Source organism: Equus przewalskii, chromosome 16, assembly GCF_037783145.1.
Source record: "Equus przewalskii isolate Varuska chromosome 16, EquPr2, whole genome shotgun sequence".
NCBI classification, from domain to species: Eukaryota; Metazoa; Chordata; class Mammalia; order Perissodactyla; family Equidae; genus Equus; species Equus przewalskii.
Genome location: NC_091846.1, coordinates 9609278 through 9621994, shown reverse-complemented (window position 1 = coordinate 9621994; position 12717 = coordinate 9609278). Strand labels below are relative to the sequence as shown.

General features: G+C 47.9%; 2 long non-coding RNA genes across 5 annotated transcripts in view; one reads left to right on the top strand and one right to left on the bottom strand.

Annotated features, from left to right (window-relative positions):
- The window catches only part of LOC139076313 (uncharacterized), a 38998-nt gene extending 32444 nt beyond the window's left edge, over nt 1-6554 (top strand). For all 4 annotated transcript variants that reach the window (XR_011527758.1, XR_011527756.1, XR_011527755.1 and 1 more), the window contains exons 2-3: nt 753-882; nt 3269-6554. This is a non-coding gene — a long non-coding RNA (uncharacterized lncRNA). The remainder of the gene's footprint in view (nt 1-752; nt 883-3268) is intronic.
- On the bottom strand, nt 3750-12473 carry LOC139076314 (uncharacterized). The gene is made up of 3 exons (XR_011527759.1): nt 12050-12473; nt 7398-7493; nt 3750-4801 (listed from the first exon to the last, which is right to left on the bottom strand). It is a non-coding gene; the product is annotated as an uncharacterized lncRNA (long non-coding RNA).
- Between the last annotated feature and the right edge of the window lie 244 nt (nt 12474-12717).

The following is a 12717-nucleotide window of genomic DNA, read 5'->3' as shown; positions in this document are numbered from 1 at the left end:
CACAAGCCATAGCCTTGAGACACACTTGTGCACTATCCTCAGGGGAGGTGGCAGTATGGGTGCATTCTGAAAAAGTTCTTGGGGTGATTCTGATCCATCCCCACTGGGTGCGGGACCCCTACCGTAGGGGAAGCAGGACTGATGGGAGAGAAGGCTTGGGACCCTCTTTGTATTTTGTGCCTTGGAATTGAACCATTTTCCAACAGCACTTCAAAATGTCGTCCGCCAGCCTAACAACAGTACAATCCCACCATTTCGAATTTCTACCCTTTTATCCACGTTGTAGTAAAATAATTATATAATCCTCACTCAGGTACACTGCATCCCAGGAAGGCAAAGGGCACACCTGAAGCCATGGTGCTCTTTCTAGAACACCATGAAATATTGATGTATTTATTTTTATTAAATGCTTTAAGAAAAATTTTATGGGTGGAAAGTATGACTCTGTAACATATGTATGCAATCTAAAATTACCACCAACTGTCCATGAAAAAAAAACTCAGCCTGTCAGACCAAGCCTAATTGGTTATTTCTGTGTTTTTCTGCTAGTTTTTGTTAGCTATGCTCATTTATTTGTTCTATTGTATCAGTGTTCACTGGCAGATAAGTGGTAGCAGTTGCCAAGGCTTTAAGGAAAATTTAAGAGACAAATTTCGACTGTCTGTATTGAGGTTGAGGTGTCTTTGAGACTTGTACGATTCCACCACCCCTGAAAATTGGTAATAAACGCAATTCTTTCATTTGACCTGTAGGATCCCCGAGGGCGGCTCATGGCGTCAGCTCAGGAGGACAGTTGGAGAACCACTGACTGAAATGATGACATTTCTTGCTTCTTTAACTGTCCAGCAGCAGCTGTGTTTATATTCCTGACCCGAGTCATGGGTGAGTTTTGTGGCATATGAGGACCCCCGCCAAAATGAAGGGCGTCCCCTGGGTGTCCCAGCTCTGGAGACTTGGTCCCTGTGTTCTTCCACCCTTAACACCTCTTCCCTCAGTCACACCAACTCGGAGCCTTCCTTCCAGGCTCACTTCATAGGCCACTTGCTACAGTCATCACACCAAGGCTTGAAGGACTTAGAGAGGTTGCCTCCAGGCGCAGGCACTAGCCCAGAGTCCCACTGAGCACCTAGGGGCCGGGGAGCTCACTACTTCCCAGAGAGAAGGTTCTCATGAAGCACCTTTGGTTCCATCTCTATCTTCTGAAATCGCCAGCTCTTAAATTCTGCTTCGTGTCTGCTGTCAGCACTTTCCCCCTTATGTTATTGTTATTTGGATGCCTACCATGTCACACAGTGGTATGGGCTCAGGTTTTAGAATCATTTGGGTTAAAAACCCAACTCATGTTTACCTTCCTCATTTACCAGCTGTGTGACCTTGGCAAGTTACTTAACCTCTCTGAGCCTCAGTTATCACATATGTAAAATGAGAATAAAATTAGTGTCTATTTCAAGGATTATTATGAGCCCTAAGGTAATGGAAGGAAACTGCTTGACATACAGAAAGCTGTCAGCCTAGGTATTACTCTTAGCTCCTCTCCCAGATTACAAAATTACTGAGGGCAGGGAGCTCTTCTTGGATATCTTCAAATCCCTCCACGACAGTCAACAAAGGAATCGAACGAACGTATGGCATGAAAGAGACCCGGCTGAACAGGAGAGGCAGGAAGCTTAGATCATTATTTGAAAGACCTAAAGTCATCAGAAGGCTTAAAAATGTAATGCCGACGCTCCTGCGAAAGAAACGTGCAGAGCAGAAAATAAAACCGAGAGCGGAATGCAAAGAGCAAGGACAAGTTGGGACAGGACATGGAGAAGCGACTGGGAAAGGTCGTGCAGGGGCAGGTGCATTTCGGGGGAAGAAGGTGCAGAGACGCACCATGAGAGCGCCCATCACCGCGGTCAGAGGGCCTCGCGGAGCAGGACATGCGCCGGCTGACCTCCAGCACGTTGATAGAAAAGGAAGACGATCTTCCCACCACACAAATCGTCTTAGGAGTCTGCAAATCGCCAGGACTCTTGTCTCCTGCTAGCCTGGCTTTACAGCCGAGGACCATGATGGCAGAGCGGCGGCCTCCCAGTACGCGTCAACCGGGGACCTTGCGCCCGGCTCCCGCCGAGGCCGCGGCGCTTCCTGCCGTCCCTTTCTCTCCGCGCGGCCCCAGAGGCTCATCCGGGAGCAGGAAGTGCCTGCGTGCGTGTGCGTTTCTGCAATTAGTCTTCTAAAGAAAAAACAAAACAGAGCAAGAAAGCTGGGTGTTTAGGGTTGTTCTAAAAACTCTTAAAAGACCAGCCGTTCAATGAGGCCATGTAAGAAGGGTGGAGGCTGGGGATCCAGATTCCCGGGCTTGGAGATTTGTGGAAATTCATCTCGGGCTAGTTTATGTTTATTCTGCGCTTCAAAAATGACTTTGAAGGTTTGTTTGGAAATTCCAGCTCAGGGGAGGAGGCCCTTGGAAACTGTCACCTGTACAACCTATCTTTTGGAGAGAGAAAACCGCCCTGGGAGAGCCTGGAGGAGCAGGCGGAGGGCACAGACAGGGCCGCCCACAAATCGCGTGCCCTGGAGATCACTGGGGTGCCGGCAGCGCCGCCCGCGCCACGCTTCTCCGTGCTGCCTGTGGGGAAATGGTGTGCTCTCTTAAAGGTATTATTGAACTTGCAAGCGTGCTGAGCCGGGGCACACGGGCTGTCTCCCAACCCGCTGTCAGGGACAGGTGGAGATCGGCAAATGCTACAAAACAGGGCTTTTTTCCTCCCGGAGAGTCAGCTGTTAAACATTTACCAGCGCGCCACTGCCACTGCGTATAAACAAGATCCGAGCAACCAGTTGACCTACCGGAGCGAACAAAGAGTTTAGCGTAAAACTGTGGGCAGATAAGCAGACAAGGTTAACTGTATTTTGTATCCCTTCATTAAGGAAAGCCTGATAGGAATGCCACCTAAAGGGACTCAGCGTTAGTGCCATTTACCGCCTATCCTCGGAAGTAACAGAATGGGCTTTCATTCTTTCTTTCCTTTCTTTTTTTTTCTTTCCCTAAAATGGAGGCCTCCAGTCGCAAAACTCCCCGTTTACAGATTACACATGCCTGATGGCATGAAAAGTCCACAGGAGTCTGGTGTGAAAATTCAGGATGTTGCCTGGAACTGGTGGCCCCAGATGCTGCGGCAGTTCAGGGTGGGTGGGGAGGTCCCAGAGGTCGGGACTGCAGTTTGGTGTTCTTTTATCTCAAAGCTGAATTCTGACCCCTCTCTTTTAAACCTTGTAACAGTTTTCCTTCAGGAACCGTCTGTACCTGGAAGTGCTGAGGCCTGCAAGCAGTGCGTTCAACTTCACAGTGTACCTAGAGACAGGGCCTTTGTGTGGTTTTGGAATTGCTCTCCATGCATTCCCCAAGTCGTGAGCCTCCAGGTCCACTCCACCAGTTGACCTACTTTTTCAGCTGAAAGACAATGGCCTGGCTTCCTAAAGTCCTATGTCTATAGATTCCAGCCAGGTGGGACCCAAGGTGCCTATTGAGTTAATTTCAAAGGTGTAATGTGTAATGGAAGAAGGACGGGACGTGGAATATGGAGTTTGGAGTCAGAAGACAGGTTCAAGGCAAACTAATCTATGGTGTAGAAGTCAGACAGTGGTTAGGAGTTTACTGGAAAAGGGCACGAGGGGACTTTCTGGGTGATGGAAATGTTCCATATCCTTTCCTGGTGGTAGTTACACAAGTGTATACATTTGTCAAATTCATCAAACGACACTGAAGATCTGTGTGTTTTTTACTGAATGTAAATTATACAGCAGTTTTAAAAAGGGCAGGTTCAAGTCCTGGCCCTCTCTGCTACATACTGTACAGACCACTTCTTCATCCCTTGGCCTTGTTTTCCCACCTACAAAATGGAAGGACCACTTGTACCTGTGCTGTGGGGGATCGCGTACATTAATGAGACCGCGTGAGTCAGAATGCTCTGCAAATGATAAGCAGCCCATCCATGGTGACTCCCATTGTTATGCTTTCCAGCCAGCTGCCCTCGAGAGCAGATTACCGAGCTGGTACAAATCTGTGGGCTCTGCTTTGCAACTTCCTTGGAGATTAGTGTTTATCTGTCTATTTTAAGGAGACTCTGGAGATATCAAAATGCTGCAGAAAAGCAAATGGAATATGGATTTGCCAGGGAGAGGAGAGCAGGCTGGAAAGGAACAGCTGGGGAGAGAGCCATCAATCCAGCACGGCAGCAGGGCCAGACGGACGCCGAGAGGGAGCCGCTAAATGCCTGTGAGAGTCGTGACCAGTGAAAGCAGCGTGAGTTAAAAAAAATCACATCTTGCCAAACAAACTGGGTCACATTGGTGATGGAGTTAGTCACTGAGCAGAGACGGGAAAGCATTTTCAGGGGAAAAAGCAGAAGGTGTGGAGCCGGTGGTGACTCAGCTGGAAGTGGCAAAGGCCTCTTGGGCCTCCTGGCCTGGTTTGGTAGGTAAGTGAAAGATTCTCCACGTGGCTCCCGCTGGGCATCTTGTGGTATTTCGGTTTTGAACTTGATCTTTACTCCTAAAGGCACTCACAAACAACCTTTACATTGGAATCAAGAGCACAGCACAAATTTTAAAATGGAAAATCGTAGAGAGAAGCCAAGTTAAGCTGAGACAGGGAGAGTGGGAAGGCCATTCTGGAGTTCGCCCTCGGAATTCAAGTGGGAGGTGATGTCTGTCTGAAGGCACCCCAGCTCCTGAGGGGCGGCGCCGGCCAAGTCTTTGAATGCAGACACTTTAAAATCAAGGCAGACAGCAAATGCCCTTTGGCCACAAGATCCTATAAGATGAATGAACGACGCTGAAATCAAATTTTCAATTCTTAGTCACTAAAATAAAGCTAGAATAGGGAAAGATTCAACAGGAAGAAATAATCTACAAGAGAAATCTGATGTGTGAAATTTTGATTTTATCCTCATTATAAAAATTTTGGTGCTTTCTGCTAGATATTTCTGCCAAGAAATGTGATATGTTGAAAAAGAAGAGGAAATATACTCTGGAGGCTGTGACTATAAAAGGCTGTTTAAAGTGATCGGAATCAGTCGAGGTTCTCCCAGCAACCGTGGTTATAAAATTAGGATCTTAAACTACCAAATCTGGGTGAGAAAAAAAAACTTCAGTAAAAGCGACATCTAAATTTATGTTATATAACTTACATTTCCCCACAGTGTTTGTCTTTTCTCTGGGCACGTCAGACCTTTTATGTCGTTAATTTCCGACCCTAAGAGCCATTCCTATTGGAGCAAGGCAGCGAGATGGGGTGAGGGGGCACCGTGAGAAAGCAGGGGTGTCTTTCCTGTGACCTCTGAATTGGAAAGAGGGCGCCACGGTGAGATGCCGACATGTGCACGTGGGGTGTGTCAGTGTGTTGATGCCCGTGCTCAGGATGCTGAACAAAACCTGGGTGGGAGGAGCTTTCCCCACCCAGGCCTTTGTCTCACTGGAAATCTGATGCCTTAAACCTCCGCCTCAACCCTCAGTGACTCCAGTCTGTAGCTGTACTGCTCTGTTAGTCAGCCCGCACAGCATCTGAGACTTGGCCTTTTGCAGCCTGGTGCTAGCTCCATAGGCTTCTTCGCCCCCCTTTGTCGAGGTCTTCAGCAACAGTTGAAGCTACAACTTCTGCTCCAAGTGACTCGGGGCTGTGAATCGTCAGAGAATCCATTATTTCTCCCTGGTTTTGGAGCTGACAGACATGGGTGTGAAGCTCAGGTCCGTCGCTTATTGGCCAATTAGGAAAACTCTGTGAACACTGATTTTCTTGCCTTGAAGGATGGCACAGAGCTGATACGCATGAGCTATAATTAGCTGCTTAACATTTTTGCCAGTGACTTGAATGGACCTTGATGGTGAGATTGCCAAGTCAGCAGGCAACCAGAAACAAACAACAGACTCAAGGTCTCAAAGACTGTGTTTTTGTCCCAAATCAACTTTCCAAGTACAGAACTGGGGGACATGTGATTTAATGGCAGCACCTGTGTGATCCTGTGATATAATAAGAAATATGTATTTTGTCTTCATCCCTCGTTCCTGGTACCAGATCTTCTAAAACCCTTGGAATTTCCTGAGTGACAGGGGTGACAGGAGCATCTTTGTTATTTATAATAAGCCCCTTTCAACCATACTTGAGTTTATGCTAATGAAGTGACCCTTGTGGTGGTGGTGGTGGGGGGGTCCCTTGAGAGCTTCAGGATGGGAGCTCATCGCCTATGTGATTAGAGGGTTGGAACTTTCAGCCCCACCCCCGACCTCCAGGAAGGGGAGAGGGACCAGAGATTGAGCTAATCACCAAAGGCCAGTGATTTAATCAATCATACTTATGTAATGAAACCTCCCTAAAACCCCCTAAACCCTGGGGTTTGGAGAGCTCCTGGGTTGGTGAACACACTGAGGTCCTGGGAGGGTGACTGCCCATGGAGGGCATGGAAGCTCCCCCATCCCCCTCCCCTAATACCTTGTCCCATGTATCTCTTCCATTTGTTCATTCGTATCTTTTATAATATCCTTCACAATAAACTAGTAGTAGTGAGTAACGTGTTCGCCTGAGTTCTGTGAGTTGTTATAGGAAATTATTGAACCTGTGATAGCCAGCTGGTCAGAAGTACAGGAGGCTCTGGGACTTGTGTGTGGCATCTGAAGTGGGAGCAGTTTTGTAGGATTGAGCCCTAACCTGTGGGATCTGTGCTAACTCTGGAGGGTTGGTGTCAGAACTGAGTTAAATTGTGGAACACCTAGTCGGTGTCCAGAGATTTGGAGAATTTGTTGGTGTGGGGAAAAACTCCCACTCATTTGGTGTCAGAAGTGTTGTGAATAGAAGAAGATCATAACCTGTGAAATAGATTTAGGAGTCTGGCCCACAGTGAGCCCCTGTAGGGACAGAGCCAGGACAAGGTAATCTGATTGTGTCAGAGTTCTTTAGTTGCAAGCAATTGAGACAGACTCTGACAAACTTATTTGGAAAAGAACTTTGCTAGAAAGCTATGGAATAGTTGTTGGATGCTGAAGGGCCAACCCTCAAGAATAAGAGGAAGGGGACATTAGCAGGATTGAATGGACAGACTTTGTGTGTCCCCCACCCCATCAGAATGTCTCTGCTCCACTGTTTTTTGTTATATCATTCTCCCCAAAGCTCAAAGGCCTAAGAACCAGAGTCGGAACGGCCTAAATTGGTTTCTGTGTGCTACCATCCCAGTAGGAGGGGGCAGGGAGAATCTTGACTGAAGGGCCCTCAAGACTTCTCAGACTAAGGGAAGAGTAATTCCCCAATGGGAAATCAGGGTGCTTTCACCCAAAACAGTGGAAAGGCATGTTCGATAGGCCAAAGCAAGAGATCTCCCCTGTTAAAAGAAAGGAGCACGAAAACAATTCCATCTTACCCTTCCCTGGTCGGATCAGGTCCAGTTCTGGGCGGCACACTTTCAGAGGCCTTTGCTTGGGAAGGTGTGAAAAAGGGCAACTAAGATGGTCAACATCTGGAAAACATGACACATAAGAAATGGTTGAAACAGAATTGAGGAGATCGGACCCAAAAAAGAGAAGACTGAGGGGGCATCGAATGGCTGTCCTCAGATATCTGAAGCTCTGGTACATAGAAGAATAGTCAATTTGGTGGCTCTAAAAGGAAGAACTAAAACCAATAAACAGACTTGAAAGGGGGAGAGATTTCAGTTCAGTATTTATAGGAAAGATCTTTCAAGAAATCAACTGCTGGAAATTAAATGAGCTGGCATAAGGTAGGGAACTTTCCATCCCTGGGAAGCCTCAGTTCTTTAATTAGCAAGAGCAATAAGCACACTCCTCACTTTGGATTACAGCACACCGTGTTGTGGCCCTGCGGCTGAGGACCCTGACCTAACAGCTCTCAATGAAACAGCACTCCCTGTTTGGCCACATCTGCCGAAGAGCGCTTTCCCGTGTGTGAAGCTCCAGATGTGCACAATGTGAGTGATGAGGATGGAGAGGACAAGAAGGGGCTCCTCCAAATGTCCTTTCTAACCAACTGCCCAGGGCCACATGGTACAGGTACACCATGGGAGAGTCTCTAATTTAGAGTACTCCTTCACCCAAGGGCCTCTTTTGGGATGCGTGGCATTAACATAACCTTCATGCACCTCCCAGTGGGAATCTTGCTTTATCAGTGAACAGCATTCAACAAAAATATGTCGAGTCTCTTGGGCTATGCCTACTATTAGAAAGTAGAGTATCAGCATTGGAAGGGACTTTTGTGATTAATGGGTTTACAATGCTTGAATATATCCAATGGCATTCTTGACAAGTTTGTAACTTGGTCTCAATTTCCTTCAGACACCCAGGACCTCCTAAAGTAGTCCACACCACTTTGGGCAGTTTTGGTGACTAAAATTTTTTACTTTGGGGTAAAATCTACCTGCTGTGTGGCTATATCTGTCGATTTTTAACAATTATATCCTACAGATAGAGTCCCCATGAGCTCAGAGACACGTGCAAAGATAGTCACTGCAGCAAAGGGCCACATGGTTTCCGTGTTTCATTGGGGGACTCACTAAAACAAATTCTGGAATGTCTGTTCTGTGGAATATCGGGCAGCTGGTGAAAAATGGAGCCATTCTCATGCACTGATGATGTACAGGGAAAAAGCTTTACAGGAGTTCTTCTGCCCCGGCCATCTCTAATTCATGTTGATTTGTGAGAAAAAGGGAGTGGCTCAATAATACGTATCATCTTGTATGGTCAAAAAGAAGGATACACATAAATATATGTTTAGGTTTTATCTGGAAAGATACTGGTAACTGGTTGCCTCTGAGGAAGGAAACTGAGACTGGGTGTCGGGGTGGAAGGGAGAATTGTATGTGTATGTGTATATGTAGACATATACGTGTATTTAAATGTGTATTATGTATGTCTCCCTTCTTTTTTTTGAAATTTTTTACCCTGTGCATGTATCACTTAAAAAAAGTCTTTGAAAATCTGCCCTCCTAGGTAACAAAAACAAAAATAGACAAATGGGACTATATCAAACAAAGTCTTCTGTGCATTAAAGGAAACCATGAGCAGACTGAAAAGCCAACCTATGGAATAGGACAAAGTCTTGCAAATCATATATCCCGAACGTATAAGGAACTTCTACAAATCAACAACAAAAACAAATAACTTGATTAGAAAGTGGGCAAAGGACACAAATAGACAATTCTCCAAAGAAGATATACAAATGGCCAGTAAGCATGTGAAAAGATGTTCAACATCTTTATAGCAATGCAAATCAAAACCGCAAAGAGCTATCACCTCACACCCAGGAGGGTGGTCACTATCAAAAGAACAGAAAATAGCAAGTGTTGGCGAGGATGGGGAGAAGTTGGAGCGCTGGTGCACTGTTGGTAGGTGCAACCCAATGTAAAATGGTGCAGCCATTATGGAAGACAATATAGATTCCCTCAAAAGTTTAAAAATAAAATTACCATATGATACAGCAATCCCACTTCTGGGTATATATCCAAAAGAATTCAAATCAGGATCTTGAAGAGATAGTTGCACATCCATGTTCACTGCATTATTCACTATGATCAACAGGTGGAAGCATCTCAAATGTCAATCCACAGATGAATAGATAAATATGGTGTATACATTCAATGAAATATTATGCAGCCTTAAAAAAGAAGGAAATCCTGTCACATGCTACAATATGGATGAAGCTCAAGGATATTACGCTGAGTGAAATGTCAGTCACAAAAGGACAAATGTTGTATGATTCCACTCACCTGAAGTATCTAACATAGTCAAAATCACAGAGACAGAAAGTAGAAAGATGGTTGCCAAGGGCTGGGGGGGGGGGTGGAAATTAGTGTTTAATGAGTGTAGAGGTTCAGTTTTGCAAGATGAAAAAGTTCTAGAGATCTGTTTTTCAACAGTGTGCATATACTTAACACTACTGAAGTATAGTACACTAAAAAATGGTGAAGATGGTTCTAAAAAAAAAAAATCTTGACCTCTTAATTCCTATCACAGGGCCCACTTGGTTCTACCTCTTAAAGCTGTAGAGAATACCTTAAACTTTTTTCTACAACAGCGTGCATTTGAAGACTTCAACCATGACCGTTAAACTGATGGCCCCTTTCTTTACACGGGTTCCACCTCCGGCCTTCTGGTCATCCACCGCCCCCCCCCCCCCCCCCCCCCGCAGGCACAGAACCTCCAGCCGGGCTGCAGCAGGACCATGGGCGCCCTCCACGCCCCGAAGCCCGCACGCTGTGGGAGAGGGGCTCACAGAGGCCCCCCTGTCCAGGGAGACCCTGGGTATCTGGGGAGGGGAGGGCCTGGAGTGGGGTGTGGATGGGGAGGGAACGAAGGCTGAGTGGGCCGAGGCGAGCTCTGCTAAGCTGCGAGGCCCTGACCTCACTGCCTGAGCGTTCCCTACACACGGTGGCGAGTTTGCTAGAAAAAAAGAGAAAACCAGTATCCCTTACATTTGCACAGCTACTTTCCACTTTTTAAGGCATTTTATAAACTGTTGGGTTAAATTTGCTACTGACCACAACCCTGCAGGCAGTCAGTCAGCAACTGTTTTCCTCATTTCAGAAAGAGACGGCCCAGGGATTGAGGACCTCCTCTTGTCTTTTGAGCCTTTACTGGGTGGACCCTGTCTGTTCTGCAGCCTGCCTTTGAGTTCACAGAAAAACAAACAAATAAGCTAAACAAAAACAAAAACAAAAAAGGCCATTTGCTAAATTGCCCCAAGCCTTATACTTTTGAGAGATTGAGAATGTTTTTTAGAGAGAGCGAGGAGACAGACTGAACTGTCCCCAGATCATCACGCACATCCCGGAGGGCCAGAGGCCTTTTGTGGGGTGCCCTTGGCTGGGGCCCTCACTGAGCCCGGAGAGCTGGGCCTCTCCTTTGCCTCCACTGGCGAGAGCTGGGCCTGCCTCCAGCACCGGGTGAGAGACCGGTACACTTCCTGCCCCGTGGCCAGGGCCTGGGGCCCCCCTCCTGCAGGGGCTGGAACCCCAGAGTGGCGCTGACAGAGGTGGGAAGGCAGAGGGAGACAGGGCCTGTGGCAGGCAGGATGAAAGGGTGCGGGCCTCCGGAGGCCTCCAGCCCGCGGGCTGCCACAGGCCCTGGGCCCTTGCTGTTCCTCTCAGCCGGCACACCCCACCCCCTCACCCAGGGCTGCTCGACCGTCCGCCTCTCGCAACTTTGTTTTCCCGTTTTAGGACGCTCTTCCTGGCCATTTTAACCTAATTTCATCAGGATAAACAAGTCTGGGAAGCAGAGGACAAGTCACAGAGGAAAATTTCCTTGCAGTCTGGAGCACCAGGGGCCCCCAGGGAATGAGAACACAGCTTCCCTTCTTGCACACAGAAAAAGACGTTTTACTAGCAAAGACGCTCCCTGGCATTTCAAACTGGCAAACGCTGGGTTAGCGAGGAAAGGAGGCGGGAGAGGAAGGTGGAGGGGCTTCTGCAGGAAGTCGGCTTTCTGGCCTCTCACTGACAGATCTGGTGGCAGGCAGTGATATTTAAAATATTTAACGAGCCGGCCTGACCAATCAGAGCCTGACCTCCGAAGCCGGCTCGGGGAGGCCCCCTGCTGGGCCGTCGGTAGCCCCTTTGGTTGCAGGGTGGCGGGGAGGTGGGGAGACCCAGGGGCGGGGCCGGGGCTGTGGCTGTTTACCAACCGTGTAGAAGTGTTTCCACGTGAACACGTGGTGGGCTGTAGCATGTCACAGCAGCTGAGCCTCGGTCCTGATCGGGAGGGGATAAGAACTGGTGGGCCTGATCGCCTCTCTGACCACCGCGCGACCCCTAAGTGCTTATTCCAAATCACGACTTCCGTCAGCGGGCTCACCCAGACCCTGGCCGAATCGCAGATGGTGCCCTCCCCCACGCAGAGGCAGGCAGTGCCCGCATGCCCCGGGTGCAGCGGGGTGCCTCTGCCTGCAGAAACTCCTGCGTAGGTCTGACATCTGAGGAGCAAGCGGCTCTGGCTCTACCAGGAGGAATCTTTCTCTTGCTTTTCCACCCTCCTTCCAGGATGACGAGCAGCTGGAACATACCGGTGGAACGGATGCCTGCTCTTGCCAGGAATCCAGGGCTCTTCCTCTGCAAAGAGGAGGGGGCTGGGCTTCCACAGCCGCTGACAGATGTCTGCGGGAAGGGGCCTCCACACCTGCCAAGCCGCCAGCTTCCTTTCTCGTTCTCGAGGGCTCTGGGTAACACAAGCATTTGAAAAATGCGTCGTGTGTGCTGCGGTTTCCACTTTCCCCCAAGACCGGCTGTCTCATCTCCTGAGAGTGAAAAATCAAGCAGCTGAGTTTCCTAAGATGGGAGGCAAGAGGTGGCATGTGAAGCAATATGCATGTCGCCCGGTAGCCACGCTTCATCCCCAGCCCAGGATGGAGGTCAATGTTGGCCGCTTTGCCCTGAAAGAGGAGACCATAAAGACTCCTTTCTATTTTCACAGTCGACAACTTCTGTTCTGGGGAGGCTTGAAATGGAGCACTTCGTTTTATTTATTTCATTTCTATATATACTGCTTTTACTTCTAATACATATATGTAGTTTAAAAATTCACATGTTTACGAGGCTTATGAAAAAATCACAACCCAGTAAACTTCTCCCATACCCATGCTTACTGCTCCCACAAGCCAATCGCGGTCTGTGATTTTAGCTGTACTCCTGGTATTTACAGCAATCATTCTAAATAATATGTTTATAAAGCTGT